General features: G+C 38.9%; 1 protein-coding gene across 2 annotated transcripts in view; it reads left to right on the top strand.

Annotated features, from left to right (window-relative positions):
- The window catches only part of LOC109404438 (uncharacterized), a 108071-nt gene that overhangs the window by 40796 nt on the left and 45242 nt on the right, over positions 1-22033 (top strand). The gene's annotated exons all lie outside the window — the stretch shown is intronic.

Raw genomic sequence — 22033 nt, 5'->3', positions numbered from 1 at the left:
CAAGAGTGGAACAAACTACTCTTAAGCAAACTTTAGCTTAAGAAACTGTTATTCAGCTAGTTGTGTTACTTGGGTAGACCTAATAAGTTGGCACAGCAAAAAAATTCTCAGAGCTATGTCAAAAAATAAATTTTTGGTAACGTAAATCCAGTAAGCAAATATCATTTTAATGTAATGGATCCCTTGAGTGGGTTGGACTTATGGGAAACATTTTGACTTTATTTGGATGCTAAGCCCTATAGTTTCACATTAATATGACATTTTCGAACACCTCAATATACTACCTTCATTCAAAGCGCACACAGGTTGACGCCACAACCACTGATTGAAATTTATGATCACAAAAAGTCTCAATTATCATCCTTCAATTATCAGCTTCAGTATCATGTTTCAGCCCAATTTCCACGCTTCCGTGTTTTGCTGTGTCAAGCGGGAAAAACTTCACCCTTAATCGACCATGAATTACCTGTTTGCGCTCCATCTTTATTAAAAACTTTTCTGCTCTTCCTCTTTTCTCGCGCCTCAGGGGCCGGGATGGGGCGGTTCACCGTCTGGTCGATTCGATGAGAAACTGTAAGTGAACCTGTTGAATTAACAAATTGAAAAATGTTATCAAATATTTGCGCGCTGGCTGTATTTCAACAGGACCCCATTCTCCGCCTAGTAGCCAACAACAGGGGGAACCTCAGCCGAAAATCCGAGAACAATGAGAATTAGGGGGCGATAGAAATCAATCAATTTAATGGTATTTCAAACACAGCGTAGCGAGGAACCGCCAGAAAAGCTTCTTTTCTTTGTTTCATTCTTGGTTGTTGGTTTGAGAAACCGAAAAGAGGAAGCTCCTGTGAAGGTGACTGCGAAAAAATGGCATTGTAGCGAATTTATTTGTTTTTTATTCAAATAAGCCTCACGCCACTTCCTTTCCACGCGACCCAAGAATCACTCGTTATGGGACATGATCTCGCTAACAAGGGAAATATTTTTCTTCCAGCTTTCGCACCTCGAATCCTACCATTTGCATCAACATTTTTATTGGTTTAATTTTTGAACACACTCCTGTAACGGTGGGCATCCTGACTCACAACAACTCAGCTGGTTGTAATAATTTTCGCATAAATTTTCCACTTCGGAAAGCTTAATCACATCTACACATCTGTATTTCCATTTGTGAGCGACCGTGGTTGCTTGAAAGGTTGGTGATGGGGCATTCGTTTACAACTTTGTCAGATCGCCGGCCTAGACGTTGAGATTTTTTTTAATTTGACGATACATTTTGGCGCATGTTGTAGAACTTCCAGACACCAAAATAGTGTTATTTATACAATAATAAACTTTTTTTAAATTTCCAATGGCCAGATGTATCGGGAAACCTTCGTAGTAATAGAGGGCACTGTAAGACCAATTTATAATTTCTGTAAGGATGTTCCAAAAGTTGTTTCACGGACGTTCTTTAGGGAATTCCAATACGTCTTGGCAAACACCTCCGGCAAATCTTTAAAAAAAAATATTTAAGAGGTTTCCCTCAGCAAAGTTTGCAAGGAATTTACTTAAAAAATTTTTTTTTGACAATGGTTGCTTAAACTCTTGAGAAAGTTTCGTTGAAAATCATCGATAAATTGTTCAATTATTGCTCTTTAAAGTTCTGTGTGCTTCAAAATTGTCTCCAAGTATTCTTATAAAGACTGCACTAAGATTTCTTCAAAGACTCGGACAAATTTTAAATTTTCAGATTTTTTTCGGGTGTTTATTAAAAGTTAATATAATTAGTGAATAAGCAGCATGGTAGCGATCAACGGCAAGCTTGCTTAACTAACGGTAGCATGTGTGGATGAACATCGTATGAAAGCTTACCTACAAAATTTGTAATGCTTATTGTTACCGGAGCTGGGACGAATCGGACTGTCCTATAGCAAACTCGTTTGCGTTGGGGTTTGAGTAAGCTTCAAGCTAAAATATATTAGCATTTAGTTAGAATTTAAACTAGATTTAGGTTTGTAGACTTACAATTTTAGTCCTCACGTGTACAATGTATGTACATATTAGCGTGGTTCAAAAATCGTTTTTGCTCCACACCGCTCATTGGAATCCCAACCGGATTATATGCCTTCTCCCAAAATTTGAGCTCAATTGGTTGAAAATTGAGACTGCACAAGCCCTTCAACGTTTGTATGGGAATTACTATGGGAAAACGAAATTTTTCATTCAATCGACTGTAGCATTTCCCCAAGTGCCCTAGAGGGTTAGTTGACCCTTGGCACTCCTAGGCTACTCTATCAGCTACAACTTTGCCGAAGACCGCATTCAAATCGGACGTCTCATTAATTAGTTATCGATTTTTATCCAGAATTGAAATCTTTACTCATGATGGTTCAACTATTCGGTGGGCATCACTGCATTTTGTAGTGAAACATAGTAGCCATAATTTATGTGTGCTATCTTTGGCGCCATATGCAGCAACGTTGCCTGCTGGGAAGCTGGAGGATCACTGTTAAAGTTTGTCGAGTTGGATACAAATCGATAACTAATTAATGAGGCGTCCGATTTGAACGCGTCTTTGGCAAAGTTGTTGCTGATAGAGTAGCCTAGGAGTGCCAAGGGTCAACTAACCTTCTAGGGCACTTGGGGAAATGCTACAGTCGATTGAATGAAAAACTTCGTTTTCCCATAGTAATTCCCATACAAACTTTGAAGGGCTTGTGCAGTCTCAATTTTCAACCAAATGAGCTCAAATTTTGGGAGAAGGCATAGAATCTGGTTAGGAATCGAATAAGCGGTGTGGAGCAAAAACGATTTTTTTAACCACGCTAGTACATATGTTCCCCGTCGTACGATAACAATTTGATGTAGGTTGATAATAGCTATTGTGTATTTTAAGTTTTTATAGGGTGCGGGCACCGGTTTTGGCCAGTCTAAGGGAAATCATTTTTATAAAAATAACCAATAATCCAATGAAAACTACCAATGTGCCAAATGAAAGGTTCCGATCTGTACTTTATTAGAAAAATGCAGAAATCAAGCTAATACTCGATTTTTGTATTAAAAGTGGCACTGGCCAAAATAGAAGTATTGCCGCAGTTTTGGCCATATTTTAAGCTTTGGTTTCTATTTTGGCCAATCACGTGTATTTCTTATGGGAGTGGCCAAATTAGAAGCACCCTGGCCAAAATAGATATATGGGAGTCGATTTTTTAAGGAAACTTATTTTTTTCTTCCAGTTTTCAATTAAAATGTATGGTTTTCACAGCTGTAATCATCATATTATATTAGAATCAACTAGTAAAAAATAAATTTATGTCGATTTAGATCGTAACAGGCTCAATACCGGACTATGGCCAAAACTCCGGGCTGGTCAAAACTGAAGCTTCTACCCTGTATGTTAAGTTCAAATTCAATTTTTTTACTTACATTACTGTATACAGTTTAAGTTTTAATCGATTTCAACCAATATTACAAATAAGAGAAAAAAGATAAATTTCAACGTGTTTGTCCACTTGTTTTGTCTTCAGTTTGTTCTAAGTGTTTGACGTTTTCCCTTATCCCCAATCATTTCGTTGTAGTTGTCTGTCACGGGATCTGTCACTCGGCCAATATCGATCCCTGCTGGAAAGGGATGTTCCCGTGTTGCCAACACGCCCCCACCCGTATTGCACGAAGTTTCTTCTGCTATACACTGGTCAGGCTCTTGAACATGTAGGACAGCGAGCAGGGTCGTTGGCCGTTGAACTATATCCGCAGATGTTTGTATGTCTGCTTTGCGAACGCGGCCATCCTTTCCAGGATAAACGCGAACCACCTTCCCTCTTGTCCAACTGTTCCGGATGTTATCTTGTACTATGATCACCAGATCACCAACTTCCTAGGTTCTGACATTGCCGAACCATTTGGTTTGCCTCGAGATAACCGGTAAGTATTCTTGAATCCACCGGGCCCAAACCCGATCCAACATTACGCGTGCCAGATTCCAGTTTGATCGTAACGCCATGCGAGGGTCCGCTGCTGACACTGACTGCTGGTTGATGTACACCGGAAGAACTCAAGAGCAAGAAATGGTTCGGAGTTAGGGCTTCCTGCTCCGGATTCTCCAACGCCATATATGTTAGCGGGCGGGTGTTCACCATACCCTCTACCTCTGCTAATACCGTCATCAATGTTTCGTCATCCGGATTTCTGCTCACCCCTGTAGAATTTAGAGCCGCTTTGACGGACCGAACAAGCCTTTCCCAGGCACCTCCCATATTCGGTGCATAAGGGGGATTGAATTTCCACTGCGTGCTACGTAAAGTGAGCTTTTTATTTGAGTTGTTTTTGTTTTTTTTATAAACAAATTTTGAGCACAACAGTTCTAGCTACATAAAATAACTAGGGCATTACATACAATCAGGCGATTTCTGTAAAAATTTACAAAAATGATCCCAGTTCATAAAAACACATTTCGGTTGAAGATCCTAGACCAGGGTTGTATTCTACTACAATCTGTCTTCCGAGAACAAGTGGTCATTCATTGAAAAAAATAGTCGAAACCAAGTTGAACAGTAGATTGTTTGAAGGGGTTGACAAAAGACATAAATATCACAGACAAACAAACAAAACTCTCTGATAATTCCCTGATTTAATAGTTTATTTAAAAAATTGACAGTTGGCCAACCGGCCATCCGTGGCGCTCGCATCGTTTTTGTTCGAGTTTGACGTTTGCCCACTACCGCCACCTAGTTGATTGTTGGCCATAACCAATCCTTTTACTAAGGCTTTTAGCATTGGGATAACATGTTTCCGTGACTATGATTTGAATCGAAAAATGTTCGAAGTGTTACGTCTTTTTGTCTGTGCAAATACAACACACTCGCGTTTGTGCCCACTAACCACAAGTGAGACCAAATTATTATTAATGAAGTCGAGACTTACTCTCCAAGCCGAAAGAGAGATGGATTTGTGAAAAAGGAGTGTTCACGGTGTGGTGTGGCTTCGGAATCAGTTTGGTTTTCTATTCCGCAGAATTGTTACTTGTTATGTGGCTTAGTTGGTTAAAGCGCCGGTCTTGGAAATACGGAGTCGTAGGTTCGAATCCCATCAGAATGCGATTTTTTTTTTCTCAAATTTTATCTCTCAATTTGTCAATTAGCAACATTTCGTGCCTTCTTATTACATACAAGTTTTCCCAGTAAGTTTTATACAAACTCGCTTTTGATGAAAATACGTCTAGAATTGACTTTGATCTGTTTATTTTTGATCTACGTTTAACTTTTTCTTAGCATATTGAAAGAATCATAGTTATAAGCTAAATTATACAATGCCTGTCGCGCTATCAAAGTTTCCACGTTTTACGGTACAAAGTTTCCCCGGCTCCGCAATGGTAGTATTATTGTAAGTTCGTCAATTCTGATTTTATGTTACAAGTTGCATGTTACAAAAACATGCCTCTTTTTCAAATTAAGCTTACATTGCAATGTAACTAAAAACTAGTCAAAATTATGTAAATTTCAAAATTGTGTTTTTTGTCTGATACTTTCTGGTACCCGTTCTCTTGCGATTCACAAAGGATATGTCTTATATTTTATTGTTATTTTGTCCAGAATGCGGAAGCCTGCAGAATCTGAAAACTTATTGAAAGCCTAAAAGAAAACGTGATTTTGAAAACTCTATAACAGAGCAAAATAAATAAAACCATGTGCAGTTTTTTGTTTGAATAATACACAGAGAACTGGTTTAAATACACAATTATTTTTTCAAACATTCGATATTTCTGTAATTGAAGTATTCGATCGCAAATAAAAAACAACAGTAGAGAAATTCGTCAAATTTAGGCATTTGCTCTTGAAAAAATATTCATCCCATCTCAAATGAAGATACTTCATTTATCTTCAAAAAAAAATATAAGGCTTTGGAAAATTCCGGAAAAAAATTCGACTTATGGCCAGGAATTTGGTACATTTACGCCTATGCGCAAAGCAGCGTTTCTCCTGTATGTTTATGAAATCATCCAGTAGCTTTGCAAAAAAAAACTTCAGGATTTTTGCAGAATTTATTTAAAAAAACTTTACAGGAAAACACTTTTAAAGGATAAATACAACCATTATAATCACAATTTAAAATGTAAAAAAACCCCTATCATCTTCATCGGAACCCCATAATATATAAACCCTTTTGGGTCGAACCTGCACCCAGTGAAAGTGCGCCCCTAGTCAAATCCAATCGGATTAATTTGCGAGATAAACAAAATGGTGGTACTGATATTTATCTATGCTTCGGGACTCTGGCCCCATCTATGTCTTGCTTCTAGTTTAGTCCCAGGACAACAAAGAAATCCGGGCTTGAGGCTAGTGGCAAAATTCTGTCAAATTAGAGAATGTTTGCTTTACTGACATCAAGTGTAGTCTCGGGATACAGATTTTTGAAAACAGTGATAAAAATTTCCCAAAAAGTCATCTGGCATCCCTGGTTAACAGTAACAAGAACTTTGAATCTTTAGCGCCAAAACACATTGACCCCAGCTTGACAAACGGGATGCCACTAGGGCTTGGTGTTAGGACGTGTGGCAGTTCGGAGCCAGGATACCATATTGAGAGCCACTCTATTTCAAGCAGCTTCAACATCTGCAATTTATTAAACGTTAAAAGGAAAATAATGACAAATAATACAAAACCGTTTTACATTATAGTATGAATTCTCCGGCCAATCTCCGAACAGCGGTGCACGACACGACTTGTAGTTCTTTTTACCACGAACTGAAACGCAATGCCCTATCGTTCCAACTCATCAATAGGCAGTCACTGTAGCGCTCGTCGTTATTGTTTCAGGGTTGCCAGTTCCACAAAGAGCCTAACGCATAGGAACTATTCGCAACACTTGGTTTGGTAGATCTTTCGCCGTAACACAACATAAAAGGGTGATATACTTACGTTACATGCTCCGTTAAAGATCGATCAATTTTTAAACCCCCTCATTAGCCCTCAACCATTCATCCATCAGCACGGGTCTGTACAGTTCCTGTTTTGTTATCCCAGAGGTGCAAGAAATCGATTGCGATAAAAAGGTCCTGTTATCATAGAGATTTGAATCCCAGTGAAAAAGCGCCCCTAATCAAACACAATTTATTTAAATTCTGAGAAAAACAAAACGGTGGTACTGATATTTATCCATGCATCGGAACTCCAGCCCCATCCATGTCTTGCTTCTAGTTTAGTCCCAGGACAACATAGAAAAAACCGGGACTTTAGGCTAGTTGCAAAACTGTCAAATTAGAGAATGTGTTCTGCAATACGAATACACGTGAGTCCTTTAATTACTAGAACTTAACACTCCTTGATAGGTTAGTACAATAGAAATACACTAGAACTCCAATGGCGCTGTACTTACTTTTCGTAATTAATTATTTTAATAACTTTAATTGTAATAATTGATTGTTTTGAAGTGCCCATATTGTAGAGGATCTTTTGTTTTGGTAAACAAAATTGTCTGACACTTCTAGGACCGCTACTGATGCTATAAGGGCGTGGCAAACTAGATGTTAGTCACACGAACAGTCGCGACATTGGGCTTCTGTGGCTAGTTATTCTAATGTTAGTACGCAATTAGATACGTAAAGCATGTTAGTTTTCCTTACATCAAGTGTAGTCTCGGGTGGGCAAAGTCCGATTCTATAACTATCAGCAAGGCAGAATAATAGTTATTTATGCAACAAGTTGCAAAATGATGATTTTTTCAGCACAAGTCGTACATTTATCCAACAAGGCTTGCCGAGTTGGATAAATACGACGAGTGCTGAAAAAATCGAGTTTTATAAAGTTTTTTGCAATTATATGGCATAAGATTGAACTTTTCAATCACCGAAATTGTGCCGAAATGGCCTACTTTTCTTCACTAGTATAAAAGCCTCGTTGGATAAATGTACGACTCGTGCTGAAAAAATCATCATTTTGCAACTTGTTGCATAAATAACTATTTTATAATTGCAAAAATTACCATTGAGAGTGATCTTTTCTTGCTAAACAAACATGTATCAGTAGAAACCACGTGCGCGCGCTCATGCTTGTAGGCGTAGTTTTTTGTTTGATCAGGTAGGCTATGGTGTAGTAGGCGTCACCAATGATCGAGCTCCCGTTGTCAAACAGTCTTCCGCAGGAAAAGGAAAAGCAGATTCAGCAGCTGCCTTTACACTACGTTTGTAGTTCGAATCGTAATTGAAATCGTCCTAATTCGGATTCGAGCTGCTCATTAGATTTAGCAGAGGCTGAATCTTCAGCGAGCACGGTGGTAAGTAAAAAGTGCGTACGAGCAAAAGTGCCGAAAAGTGCTACTTTTCAGCATTCTTAAGAGTTCCGAAAAGTAATACTTTTCGGCACACTTGTATTAATGGTGAAAAGTAGGCCATTTCAGCATACTTCAGCCAACTGAAATGTTCAACTTTTCACAACGTAATTGCAAAAATGTAATTTTAGAAACTGTCACCAGTAACAAGGACTTTGTACCATCAATCGATCAATCCTTATTACCAAAACACATTACCCCAACTTGACAAACCGGATGTCGGTTTGGTAGATCTTTAACCGTAACGCAACACAAAAGTGCGATCTACCTTTACGGGATCCGTTAAAGATCGAGCATATTTTAAACCCCCTTTAATCCATCAGCACGGGTCGCCTGACACCTTGGATTGGGGTTCCCTGTTTGGTGAACTTTTAGCCCCGGAACAGGTGGTCCGTTGTGTTATTCTTAGCCAATTGAGACAACCGCTACCGACACTACACAGATACCCGGGCTGATTGCCCAACTAACATTTTTGCTGAATAAGAGCTTAAGCAAGCTTTCTTCCAAGGACGTTTGCTCCATAAGCTTTTATGCAGTTACTTTTGTTAGTAGGGTGGGAAAAGAAATTTACATTGATGGTTACCTCAAAACAAAAATGTTTTGTCCTCATTGTATACGGTCCATAAAGTTGAAATTATTGAGTCATTATTTATAAGTGTATGTGTGAAAACAAGCTTTTATCTGCATTGCATGAATTTGCACAACAATTTGAGTAAAAAAAATCAATCACTGTATAAAGTTACTCAGTTTTATCGGTCTTGGTGTTTTCCTTTGTGATTAAGCTAGGTAGGCAACGTTAAAAATTGAAATATAATCAAAAAATTAAAACCATTTCTCACTTTTGATGGTTCGTCATAAAAGGGTTGAGAAACCGTCGAAGACGCCATTTATTCCAAGCTCTGATAGCTGACTCCAGTTTGTTATAACTCAACATTATAAACTAAACTTTACAACGCGCGAAAAATCACCAGTGAACTTTATTAGCATCTTGTCTGGTTGAAAATATTACGAGATCAACCAAGCAAACGCTAAATTCTATCAAGCAACCGCCCGAGAAAGCTTGAATTTGGGGGAAACCCAGGAACGTGTTGCGCTTGCTTCGTACAGCTACTTTCGTTCACGGTACATTAAGCATTGCATCCCCTCGTATAAATGTATTCTAGGTTTCTACATCGGAAAGTAACACGACGACAACTAGGGCGGATGTTGTTGAGGGATGATGCTGCTCACTTTTGTACTGCCGCACCGCACCATGGAGGAAGCGTAAAAGCCATTTCTCAACCCAAACTGTGAAAGCGTAGGTCGGGTTTGCATGTGGCGGCGTCATAGTAGGATATGGTGTGTGAACATTTTGTGCGTTGGGTCACCCCAAATGAGATTTGTCCGACGCAATATCGGAGGGTGAAGTAGTGTTGGTGGATTTATTGTCTATGCAAGTTTTCCTAAATCTTATGAAATCTTATGCACTTTATACGCTGGTTGAAAATTTATGGTTAGGTAAGTAAAACTTAGAACATTTCTTAGCAGTTATTTTAACATGGAATTCAATATGTCCCGATTGATAATTGTTAGGACCAATATAGCCAGAGCTGTAAAAGCGTGGGTGTTCAGTATGACCATGTTAAGGGTGACGGATTTGGTTCCCGGTCGGTCCTGGAGCTTTTCGTAAAGGATTTTTTTTACTTATTTGGGCATAGAGTATCTTCGTATCTGCCACACGATATTCACAGGTAAAATGGTCATTGGTAGAGGAATCTCTCAGTTATTAACGTGGAAGTGCTCATGGAGCATTAAGTAGACTTTGTCCCAGTGGGGACGTTACGCCAAGAAGAAGATGATGACGATTGTTTGGAGATGAAATTAATGCATTCTATTTTTACAAAATGGAAAATTCGTTCTCATCGCTCGGAAGTGCATTGCGAACTACAAAACTCTCTACTGACGGAAGTTAAAACATGTGAAAACCGTTCAGCACTAAAATGTGTAAGTCCTACTCATACCCCGGACAGAATAGAATAACAAATAAGGTCAAATTTTGCCATTAAAAATGAATAACTGAATGGCTAAATTTGTTATTGGTATGTAGGGAATAAGAGCTAAAAGAACAAAAATAATTACTACCATAGAAAGTTTCTACGTGGGAAGGAAAAAGGTGGCAGAATATGCCATATAATGGCTTGAAAGAGCTGAGTAGATTTGGGGATTTTGGGAATTCACTTCCCGATTTACCTCAGTTAATTCCACATCAATTGACTTTATTTTTTTGTATCCTGCGAAATACTACTATGTACGTTTCTCAAAGTGCCTTAAAATTAAGTCAAACGATTCAAACTAAGAGACTGTTCATAAACCACGTAGACTTTTAGGAGAGGAGAGAGGAGTAGGTCTGGCCGAAGTCATCGTTCCATATAAATTTTCATTTTTTTTGTGAACAAAATTCTACGAGGAGGCGTCCAAATTTGGTCTGGCTTATGGACAGCCCCTAACAAAGTTACAGAGGGATGTCCCAAAACATGTTCTTCTGCCTAAATAAACCCATCAGAGATGATTATTTAATAGTTTAAAAACCAAGAAATAGAATTGTCGAATGAATAGTTTTTGTGTAATGATCAATTATACCCACAAAAAAGGTTTCTTCAAGGCATATTTTGATGACCGAGGATTACTAGAGAGACCATTGGAACCTTTACTGACCATTATATTATGTAGAATATGCAAAACCATGACGATAGGGACGTCTCATGACTATTGTTTTGGAGACACCTCGAAACAAATTCTCCAGGGGCCCATTCCGATGGCCACCGTAGGGCCACATCTGGTTTGAAGGCTTATTTGTTTCCTGTAGGATAGCTACCATCTGACTGATCTACTTTGTCCAAGACACCAATATTCTACCTAGCAAAGCATTTGATCTAAATGTCTTTCGCTGAAACAAGACGTAACACTGTTTTCACGCAAGCGTAACGCGGCGCTCCCGAAACTTGATCAACAATATTTTCTAAATCATACATTTCTCAGTAAAACTCACTTTGGCAATCTTGTTCACGTCAATCTAAAAAGAAAAATGTCTGAAAGACACTAGTATTCTAAACCTTATGACTGAGCTGATATACGCATTTCAGTCTGAAAATTTGAAAAAGTAGATTTCTGCGATGATATCCCGTTACGAAATGTATCATATTATATCAAGTAAATTTGAATGGGAACCTCCTAAAACAAATATTGCATCAGAAAGTACATCAAATGTGCTTGTTATTAATCCTGTTTAAGCAAATGGTCACGAATATTATATTCGATTGCAGACGTAATTTGTTCACGAAAGTGGGTTCCTCGTGGTATCCCATCACGCTGGAATGTGTTACCTATTATATGGTTGATATACAGCTAAAATTTAAGAATTGTTGATGCACTCTATGAAGCTTATTGAACATTTTTGCAAGAGAAAAATAAAGTTGCCTATCTCAATCATTTTGGCCACCCGTATGTGTGCGTCTTATACGAACTCTTACCCCACCACTGGGAAAAAAGCTGGAGTCTAGTGTTTGTCGAATTTCGCTGACCGTAGCACACTATTTTAACGCAGCGAAACAAAAATAAACTATTGGTCTGTCTCAAGAGCAAACTTATGTGTCTCAGCCAGATTTTGGGCCGCTGAATCCGAATCCAGGCTCAGATTTGCTCCATCAAGTCACAATTTTGAGCTATACCTCAATTTAAAGGGTGATACGGTCAGAATTTGGTCACACAATTTTTTTCATAACTTTAGACTGCGTACACCAAAACATTTGGACCAGTAATGGTACATTATATGAAAAAATGAGGCAAACTAGAAAAAAATCTGCCAAGGCTCCATGTGAAGAACATTAATCACAGTAGCTGATCGGCATTGGCCCACAATAACCACACAACAATTGGTGAGATCTATCCAATATTATTTATTTATGAATAATTATACTTCAGTATATATACATTTGTTATTTAACTACATTTAAGTTGAAAATTCGCTATTTTCAACATCCTTTCATCTATTGGAAGCTGCTTCAGTTCTGGGCTCTTTCTAAGTTGATGAAGGGATTTATAAATGCTTGCAAGAACTTGGCCAGGTGTGTGGAGCTGAGTGGGTCTATGACATTGTAGATAGTAGCGACATCAGCAATGTCAATGGATATATTCAACTTTGCAACTCCATCCAAGATTTGTGCAAGTATTCATGCTATGCTATGCTATGCTATGCTAGTAATGGTACATTATATGTAGCTTATACCATAATTTTTTTTTATCAAAATCGATTAAGTATTGGTTGATATATAGATAAAACCATCGACCTACCTTTTAAAATTTTGTACAAAGGCACTCCATAGCAAATTTTTGGAAATTTAAGGTCAGTAAAGCACAATTGTGATTAAAGAACTACCAATACTGCTCCGATTTTTATCAAAATTTTACAGTATAATACTATTATGAAAATATGTTCTTAGTAAAATTTTGAGCCATTATGTACGAATACTTTCAAAGTTGTAGCAGTTTGAATATGAAAAAAACTGAGCGGATGCCGCTTAAGCAAATATAACTTTGTAATGGCTGGATAAAATTGAATGAAATTTTTACACAACATTTTGATATGCATACTTCACATACAGAAAAATTTTCATTGAAATCGGTTAATAATCTCTGGCTCTATAAATAAAACAGTAAAAATGTGTTCTTATTTTTGAATCCTCTTTGTAAAAAACTTTAAAATAGCAGATCTCAGGGTTCAACAATATCTTCGCAAATACTATACCGATTTTGATGAAAATCTTATGGTACAAGCTACATATAATGTACCATTACTGATCCAAAAATCAGCTGTTTTGGTGTACGCAGTCTAAAGTTATGAAAAACATTGTGTGATCAAAATTTGACTTGGCTTGACAAAATTTGACCACCTAAACAAATATAACGGCTGGATCAAATTGAATGAAATTTTTACACAACATTTTGATATGTAAACTTGCAGAGATGCATTTTGAACGCTCCTGAGCTGTGAGCGTGCCAAAACTGTTCCCTTGAAGCTCTCGAGAGCATGTTCAAAATTTTGAACGCAATCTAGATTACTAGATTGAACACAGGGAGGTGTTCAAAATTGACAGGTCAGATGCGTTTGGATTGGGTACTTCCAATAGCGTTTTCTATCGATGAGAAAGAAACATTGCAATGCTTCCGAGCCCTTAACTATCGTTAGGTATGCCACAACGATATTGGCGTACTCTTGGCTGGTTGGGACCATCAGATACGCGGATGGCGTAAGAGCCACGTCATAATACCGTTGAACACAAATGGATGTCCTAGCTTGGCCGGGTGTGGTGAGAAAATCACTTTTCGATACTATTCGTGGAGTAGTTAAACCTCCGTCGGTTGTCCCACAGTGTGGGGCCCACGCATTATGCCGTAATTGCTCGGATGTCTACCAAAAGGATTACAAAATAATGGGTTCACACATTCGATACCTTGAACTATCATTTAATTATCCAATCAATTAATTTTTACTTCGAAATTCCATTTTGCAGTTTGGAACTAGATCTAGCATATGCAGGAAGAATAGGGCACCGCACTGTTTAGATTATGTATGGGATTTTGACGTTTCTTGGCCTTGTTGTTTACAAAATTTCTGTAAGAGTGAAAGAGAAAGAGATAATTTCATGCACTGCCCTATAGCTGCATGACACATACGCACGGTAGAAATTTGTTGGTATCTGCTACCAGTTGCTACTAGCTACCTCTAGCTACGAAGAGCACTGTGATCAGGCGCTTGAAATGTTTGAACATGAACACGGCTCACGTGAGCACAGCTCTTGAACAGAACATGAACAGAACGCGTTCAAATGCATCTCTGTAAACTTGACATACAGAAAATTTTCATTGAAATTGGTTCAGTATTTCTGGCTCTATAAATAAAAGAGTGAAAATGTGTTCTTATTTTTTAATCCTCTTTGTACAAAACTTTAAAATTGCAGTTTTCAGGATTCACAATATCTCCGCAAATACTAAACCGATTTTGATGAAAATTTTATGGTATAAGCTACATGTCATGTACCATTACTGGTCCAAAAATCAGCTGTTTTGGTGTACGCAGTCTCAAGTTATGGAATAAATTGTTTGACCAAAAAGTTTTCGGCTGTGCCACTGAGCGTTGCATGCTAGTCCGTTGTCTAGTGTCTTGCTTCCTTCAAAGAGCGAACAGCTCACTGAAAGCATTGAACGTGTCCGTGTCTTTTAAAATTGCATAGATTTAAGCGATTTATGTTAGGTACGATATTTCCCATACAAGTCACCCTCCAAAAGTTACATGCAAGTTTACTTACCAACATAAAATGCTTATGTCTATCAAATTTGATTTGGTAAAACGAAATATTTTCCTTACGTCATTAATTTTAGATGTTAATTGATCAATTTACCCTTTGATTGCTTGAAAAAAATATTTCCAGGCTCTATGGCTTGCAATCAAAACAGCCCAAAATCGCATATTTTGCCCTATAAATAGAGGTATAATAGCTCAAAATTGTGACGTGTTGGAGCAAAAGTGTTAAGTTTGCTTTCGAGACAAAAAAATGTGGCGCTGTGTAATAGGTATTATCTGAAACCAATTAATATTTGAAGTTGGAACTGAGGTACACTTTAATGTTCGATCAGGATAAATATCACCCAAATCAGGGTTAAATTTACTCTAACAGAAATTAGTTGTTTTATTGCCATATTCAGATACAATAACAAATTATTTCAACTTTCATCGAATTTTCTTATTAATTCTCTCATTATTAGAGATACTATGTACATTTTGCAGAATTTAAGCTTTATATCTAAAGTTGCCATGTGACTCAAACTCTAGTCCCACTAAGTATGTATAATCGAAATCTATTTTGAAAAAAGTTATGCATGTTAAAGCATATTTAAAATATACCTAGTTCCGCCCCAAAATAAAATACCGTATTCGAATTCATTACAATTTCAGTCCATGCGTTGGTAGCCTCTTTTTCTAAAGGGCTTTGAACAACCTTGACACCCGATACAAATAATTTGATTTGAGCTAAAAAACTTAAAAAAAAAACTCCTACTCCACTCGAACTTACTTTACTCTAATCTGTGATTTCCAATTCAGAAGAATGAAAAAAATAAATCCAGCTTCAACCCGGGTAGAGGTGAATGGCAAACCAAAAACAAAAGAATAACAAATTTTATTGTCATAACTTAGGCCGTTACAAATATTTATTTTACTTTTTGTCCCACCATTCTTTGACTGGTCGAGGGGGGGGGATAAAAATAATAAAGCATTTAATGTGAAAAATATTAAAAACTCATCGGATTTGATGAAGAATTTTGAGCAAGACCCGAAATTTTGATAAATATTTTTTTATCTGCCCCCTCAAAATGCAAAATCCAGCCAAAAATTTTTGAAGGGGGGGAGACAAAAAGTCAAAATAAAATTTGTATCAGCCTTATTTTGTCATTCATGAGTTCTTCATGAAGAGCTTAAAACAACATGTGAATAGCATAATATGATATCATAACAAAATATACCATTCGCTTATCATTTATCAAATTTGGAAGAATAACTACTGAATGTCTCATTTTGCTATCATAACAAATTTTGCAATTGATGAGATGTTGTTGACCTCTTACTAGTTTGATGGACCATCGCAGTTTGGCACTTATCAAGAAAAACATAATGACAAAATTTGAATTTTAGTTATTCTAATGGTAACTTTTGATAGTTGACAGGCGAATGACTAATTTTGATATTGTTCTGTTTTCAATAACTCAATAATGGTATATTTTGCAAGTCTCAACCTTAATTTTTTTGTTCTTGGTTTGCCATTGTAATGTGAGAATTTAACATTCTTCTGTTATTTCGTAGAACAATGCCAGTTATTATTTTTGCCCTTTTGTCACTTATTTCAAACAAACCAGTGGCAAATTTTACCATTCAGTAATTTTTTTTTAATGGTAAAACTTGCAATTGTTTTGTAATTCTTTTCTGCCCGGGAAATGTTCCCATTTTTACACCATTTCAAGTCCTAAAGCATTCCAATTTAATTGATAGAAAGCAATGATCCTTGACGGTTTAACATGATTACCGCTTCCCCAATGATAGGGCTGATTGATTCTTTCGGCGGTCACCCAAGAACCGTTAAGGAAAAAGTATCCCCATAACAATTACTAAAATCCCATGTTATCTTAATTAATTTTCACAGCATCTTGACGCGCCCAGTGTCGGTCGACCGAGGCCCCTATCTTGGGGGCGTCTGGTATGGTTCACCTGGGTAAGCAAGTTAAAGAGAAAAAAATATACCGGTTCCCCTCGAGCACCATTTGCAGAGCTCTTCCACCGACCCAGCGATCGGCAGCACAGGAAAACGTGAGCGATTCTAGTCAGCAGCAGCAGCAGCAACAACAGCCAACCAACGAGGAAATGGGGCGAACGAAGAGAAAGCCATTGAGAGAAGCCATCTTCTTTTTTCTCATTAACTGAATGCCCGGTTAATTTAAAATAATGAAATTCAAATCTTTGTTGGCTTAGGGCTGGTTTCTCCCCTGTTAATGGTCACTCCTTACAAAAAAGGACCCTCCGGAATGTTTATTGTTTGGGGTCGAAATTTTCCGCGCGTGGCTTTCTGATGGAGCCCGTAAAGGAAAACGGAACAATTTTCCCCTCACTAGTGGAAAGCAGACATCGTCGTCGTGCGTTGCTGGCTGCTGACTTTTGCTACCCTCGTTGCATGAGATTATGAGAGATGCATACGCTCTGCGGCAAACAGCATAATATGTATGTACCAGCCGACCGACCGACATCATCCCCTTCACCTGCGCGACAAGCCGCATCATATCCCGACAAGAAGCAGCATCAACCGGCCGACCGACCGACCGACAGCAGCCGGCTACTTGGGAGGGAGGCCAGCTCTACAGGGGCGAAGCGACGACGACACAGATGAGAGGTTTTTTCACTGCTTTTGGCTGTGTTGTGTTGTGCTGCTGCTAGTGCTCATCATTCAGAACATTTTCCCTTGTTTGTTATGCACAGCTTTTCTTGCTTTGTGCTGGTCGTGGTCGTCGTTGCCGTTCCGCCGGCGCTCAAGATATGTACTCGCGAACTCGACCGCCATAACGCGTTGGTATGTTGGGAGTGAGAGGAACAACAACCACAGCAAAGCGTCCGTCGACGACATAGGCGTGTGCAGTAGCAATGATGAAACCACTCAACGTGTTCCCGAAGAAACATGGGAGTTCTACCAGAAGCTCAACGCATCAACGACGACGGTTTGGTGTTCATTTAGTTCAAGATAAAACTGGATCAATAATATTTCTCAATAATACACTATTCGTGGCTGCCGTTCTCCATCCTCGGTCACACGTCACGCCCGATGCTCGCCACGTCACGCTTCACCTGATCCGCCCATCGTGCTCCCTGCGTTCCACACCTTCTTGTGCCAACCTGATCTGTCGCGAACACCAACTTTGCAAGGTTGTTGTCCGGCATTCTTGCAACAAGCCCTGCCCATCGTATCCTTCCGGCTTTGGCCACTTTCTGGATGCTGGGTTCGCCGTAAAGTGCAGCGAGTTAGTGGTTCTTCCTTTTCCGCCGCACACTATTCTCCTACACACCGCCGAAGACCGTCCTTAGCACGCGTCGCTCGAAAACTCCGAGTGCTTGCATGTCCTCCTCGAGCATGGTCCATGACTCGTGTCCGTAGAGGACCACCGGTTTTATCAGCGTCTTGTATATGGTGCATTTGATGCGTGGCTTTTAAGACCGCAGCCTCTTTTGGAGCTCATGGTAGGCATGACCTCCACTGACGATGCGCCTTCGTATTTCACGGCTAGCATTTTTGATATCCGTTAGTAAAGATCGGAAGTAGACGAATTCCTCCACCACCTCGAAGGTATCCTCGTCTATCGTCACATTACTACCAGGACGGACCTGGTCGTGTTCGGTTCCGCCTGTCAGAATGTATGTACTTTGTTTTGGGCGCATTCACCAACAGTCCGACCTATGCTGCTTCACGTTTCAGGCGGGTGTACAGTTCTACCAACGCGGTTTCACGTTTCAGGCGGTGCACCGTTCCAAATGTTCTGGCGATAATGTCCATGTCATCCGCATAGCACACAAGTTAACCGGATTTTGTGAAAATCGCACCCCGGCTGTTGAGCCCGGTTCGTCGCATTAACCTTCCAGAGCGACATTGAAAGTACGCATGTGACGGACTTTTCGCAGCCCCCGCCGAGATTCGAATGAACTGGATAGTTCACCCGAAACCCTTACGCAGTTTTGCACACCGTCCATCGTTGCTTTAATCAATCTAGTCAGCTTCTTAGGAAAGCCGTTTTCGTCCATGATTTTCCATGGCTCTGTGCGGCCGATACTGTCGTATGCCGCCTTGAACAGGTGATGCATTGGGACCTGGTATTCACGGCATTTTTGGAGGATTTGCCGTACGGTGAAAATCGGGTCGGTTGTCGACCGGCCGTCGATGAAGCCGGCTTGATAACTTCCCACGAACTCATTAGTTTTAGGTGACAAAAGACGGAAGATGACCTGGGATAGCAGGCAGCTCTGAAATTCTGAATGGGACTTCCTTCCACTCGTCCGGTTGCTGTTCGGTTTTCCAAATTCTAACTATCAACCGGTGCAGACAGGTGGCCAATTTTTCTGGGCCCGTCTTGATGAGTTCAGCTGCGATACCATCCTTGCCAGCTGCTTTGTTGGTTTTGAGCTGCTCCCACCTTTCGATCACCTCACGTCCGTCTGTCAAGAGGCCTCCGTTCTTAGCCCTGCATATTTCGGCTCGCGGCACGAAGCTGTTGCGGGACCATGCTGAGGGTAACGGGTTCAATTCCTGGACGGTCACCTTCCAATTAATTCTAATATCAGTTCGTGGGCCACACGAAACTTTCTTGACGGCCGCATACGGTCCACGGGTCGCAGCTTGGTTGTCACCCAAGTAACAATTCGGAGCCATTAATAAGCATGCCAGTTTAACAAAATTCTACAGAAGCGCCAATAATTGATCAAGAGCATGTGTTAATCAAAATAGCTAGCAAGCATTACAAACAGTTACAATAAAACTAGTAGAACAAAAGTTTAAAGAAAGTTGTTTAGGAACTACGCCGTCAATAGCATTATAAGTAGCTTAAGCATAGTTAAATAAAACTTGCTTAGTCATTTTATCCAGCTGCTGATTAGTAGCGTAGTATCACTTTATAATCATTGTTCGCCATGTTAACATTTGTAAACATGATCGCTGTTTTCAAGCCTGCACTGGCTTGTTTTCATCAACCAAGAGCTTTGCAGTAGCAAATAATTATATACTTAGCACTCTTAAAAACTTCACAACTTACCTTCAACAGCTGAAGCGGCCCCCGTAACTGCCATCGACAGAAAGTTGTCCAGCGGCTAGTTTCTTCACCATGACACGACACGAATCGAACATTGTTTACAATCAGGCTCGGTATTAACTTAATGCCTGGAGATTACCACTGAAATCACAGAGTTTTACTTCCGACACGGAAAATGTGAAAACTATTCAAACACAGCTCAATTAACTGGGTGTTCAAAAAGGATAAAAAGCGTTTCAACAGCTGGGAACTTGAAAAACAACAACGACAGCCAGCCAGAAAAGACAATTAGTCGAATATGTTATAATACTCAAGCGATGTTTAATCAACGCATGAAAGGTAACGTCGTCGACTTAGGTATTTAAACTTTAAATACTGCTTTTTTAAAATCTTGTGTTCCAGATTGGAGAAGAGCAGATGCAGGCGATAGTGAAGCAGTAGGTCCCGAGTTGAAGTCTCGTCATTGTTGAATGTTTTCCATATCAACGTAGTTAAAACTCATAGCTGTAGGTAATTTAATTTAAAGTTAGTAAAAAAGAAAATCTTGTTAAGTACTGTTCCTTTGAATTCCATTAAGAATTTGCATCCTTTGACAGATACGTATTTCGACCTCAACTATAAGGTCGTCTTCAGTGTCTTGTACTTGACTCGACTCAAGTACAAGACACTAAAGGCGACGTTGCAGTGGAACAATACTTAAGGGAGCGTCCATAAATTACGTCACGCTTTTAGGGGGGAGGGGGGGTTCAACAAAGTGTGACGATCCATACAAAAATTTTCGAGCCCTCATACAAAAAGTGTGACATAGGGGGGAGGGGGGTTGAAAATGGTCGATTTTTGCGTGACGTAATTTATGGCCGTTCCCTAACCAGATTTTCTTTTTTACTTACAGATATTCCCCTAACAAGCCCAGGTCCATCAACAACAATTTAAAGTTGTTTCAAGTTAAAAATGTGAAAAATGTGAATTTGTAATTTGTTTTTGTCAATTAATTGGTACAGTAATATCGAAGAAACGTTTAAGAAACATGTTTGCAGCATTTGTTCTATCATATCTTTCAATAGACATGATATCCATGTTTTGATTGTATTGTGATGGAATAATTGTCGTAGAAAGCTTGTTATTATGAACCTAACAACTAATTCGTAAAAATGGTTTCTATGATCTTAGGGGCTGTCCATAAACCACGTGGTCATTTTTTTGGGACTTCTAAGAATTTTTGAATTCTTAAGAAATTCATTACAGCAGTCTTATGAAAAATCTCATAAGAAGGCTCTTATGAAAATCATCAGATATCTTATGAAACGTTGATCCCGAAAAACCAAACTTATTATTGTACTCCAACCATTCTAACTTTCGAAGCGTCGATGGGCGCGTGAGTAAAGCACACGATTTCCGATCTCGACGCCCCTGGTTCGATTCCAGGTTGCGATTTTGTTTTATATAGCGCAAAAATATTTCATAAGACGTCTTATGAAATGATATCATTAGAATTTCTTATGGAAATCAAAACTTCTTCTTTTGTCGAAATTTCATAAGACAAACTTATGACCTTCTTAAGATCAGTTTTCTCAGTGAAGGAATAATCATTGAATAAACATGCATTTCTCAATAGGAGGATTCACTTAACAGCTGATTAAACTGATGAAACGTCGCGATCGCCAAGGTAATCTTTGATTATTTCATTCGCAAAATCAAAAAACATGTCAAATAAGCAGCAAATCATGGCTTACATAACAATTTGATCTGTTAATGAGTACCCCTAATGCTTATAGAACGGTCTCTGTTGAACAGATTCTCCATTTCTGGGTTAACAAGAGTTGAACAACAGTGTTTCCTTTTCACTAAACCAAATATTATTCGACTTATGGTTTAATAACGATGCTTTGAGATACCTTTCTTAAATTAATAATTGTTTCTTGGGCATTGCACTACGTAGTGCCTACTGAAATTCCCTATGTTTTACAACAAAATCGTTTTCTTTTCGCAAAATTGTTTACCTACTTTCTGAAAGAGCCCAAAATTAAAATAATAATAATAATCTCCATTTACCCTAAAAATGGTTGAAGCCCATGGAGACGCATGGTTGTGTACCATTCATAGTAAGATTAAAAAAAAACTACAAGATAAATCAATGTTGTAAGTACAGTCGGGTCTCCTATTAGACCACCCACCGCGTTTTCCAGGCTATCATCTAACCAATTTAGTTCATTTTTTGTATGTAATGAGTCTATAGTACATAAGCACTAACTGCCTGAAAAAAAAAAAAACAGCTGGATTGGATATAAGACAGCTGAGAAATTGCGTTGGGCGTAAAGTGGGTGGTAGCGTCTAACAGGAGACTCGACTGAAGTTAATT

This window comes from Aedes albopictus, chromosome 3, assembly GCF_035046485.1.
Source record: "Aedes albopictus strain Foshan chromosome 3, AalbF5, whole genome shotgun sequence".
In the NCBI taxonomy this organism is placed as follows: domain Eukaryota; kingdom Metazoa; phylum Arthropoda; class Insecta; order Diptera; family Culicidae; genus Aedes; species Aedes albopictus.
The sequence above is the reverse complement of the archived record's forward strand: the minus strand, read 5'-3'. Positions and strand labels throughout refer to the sequence as shown.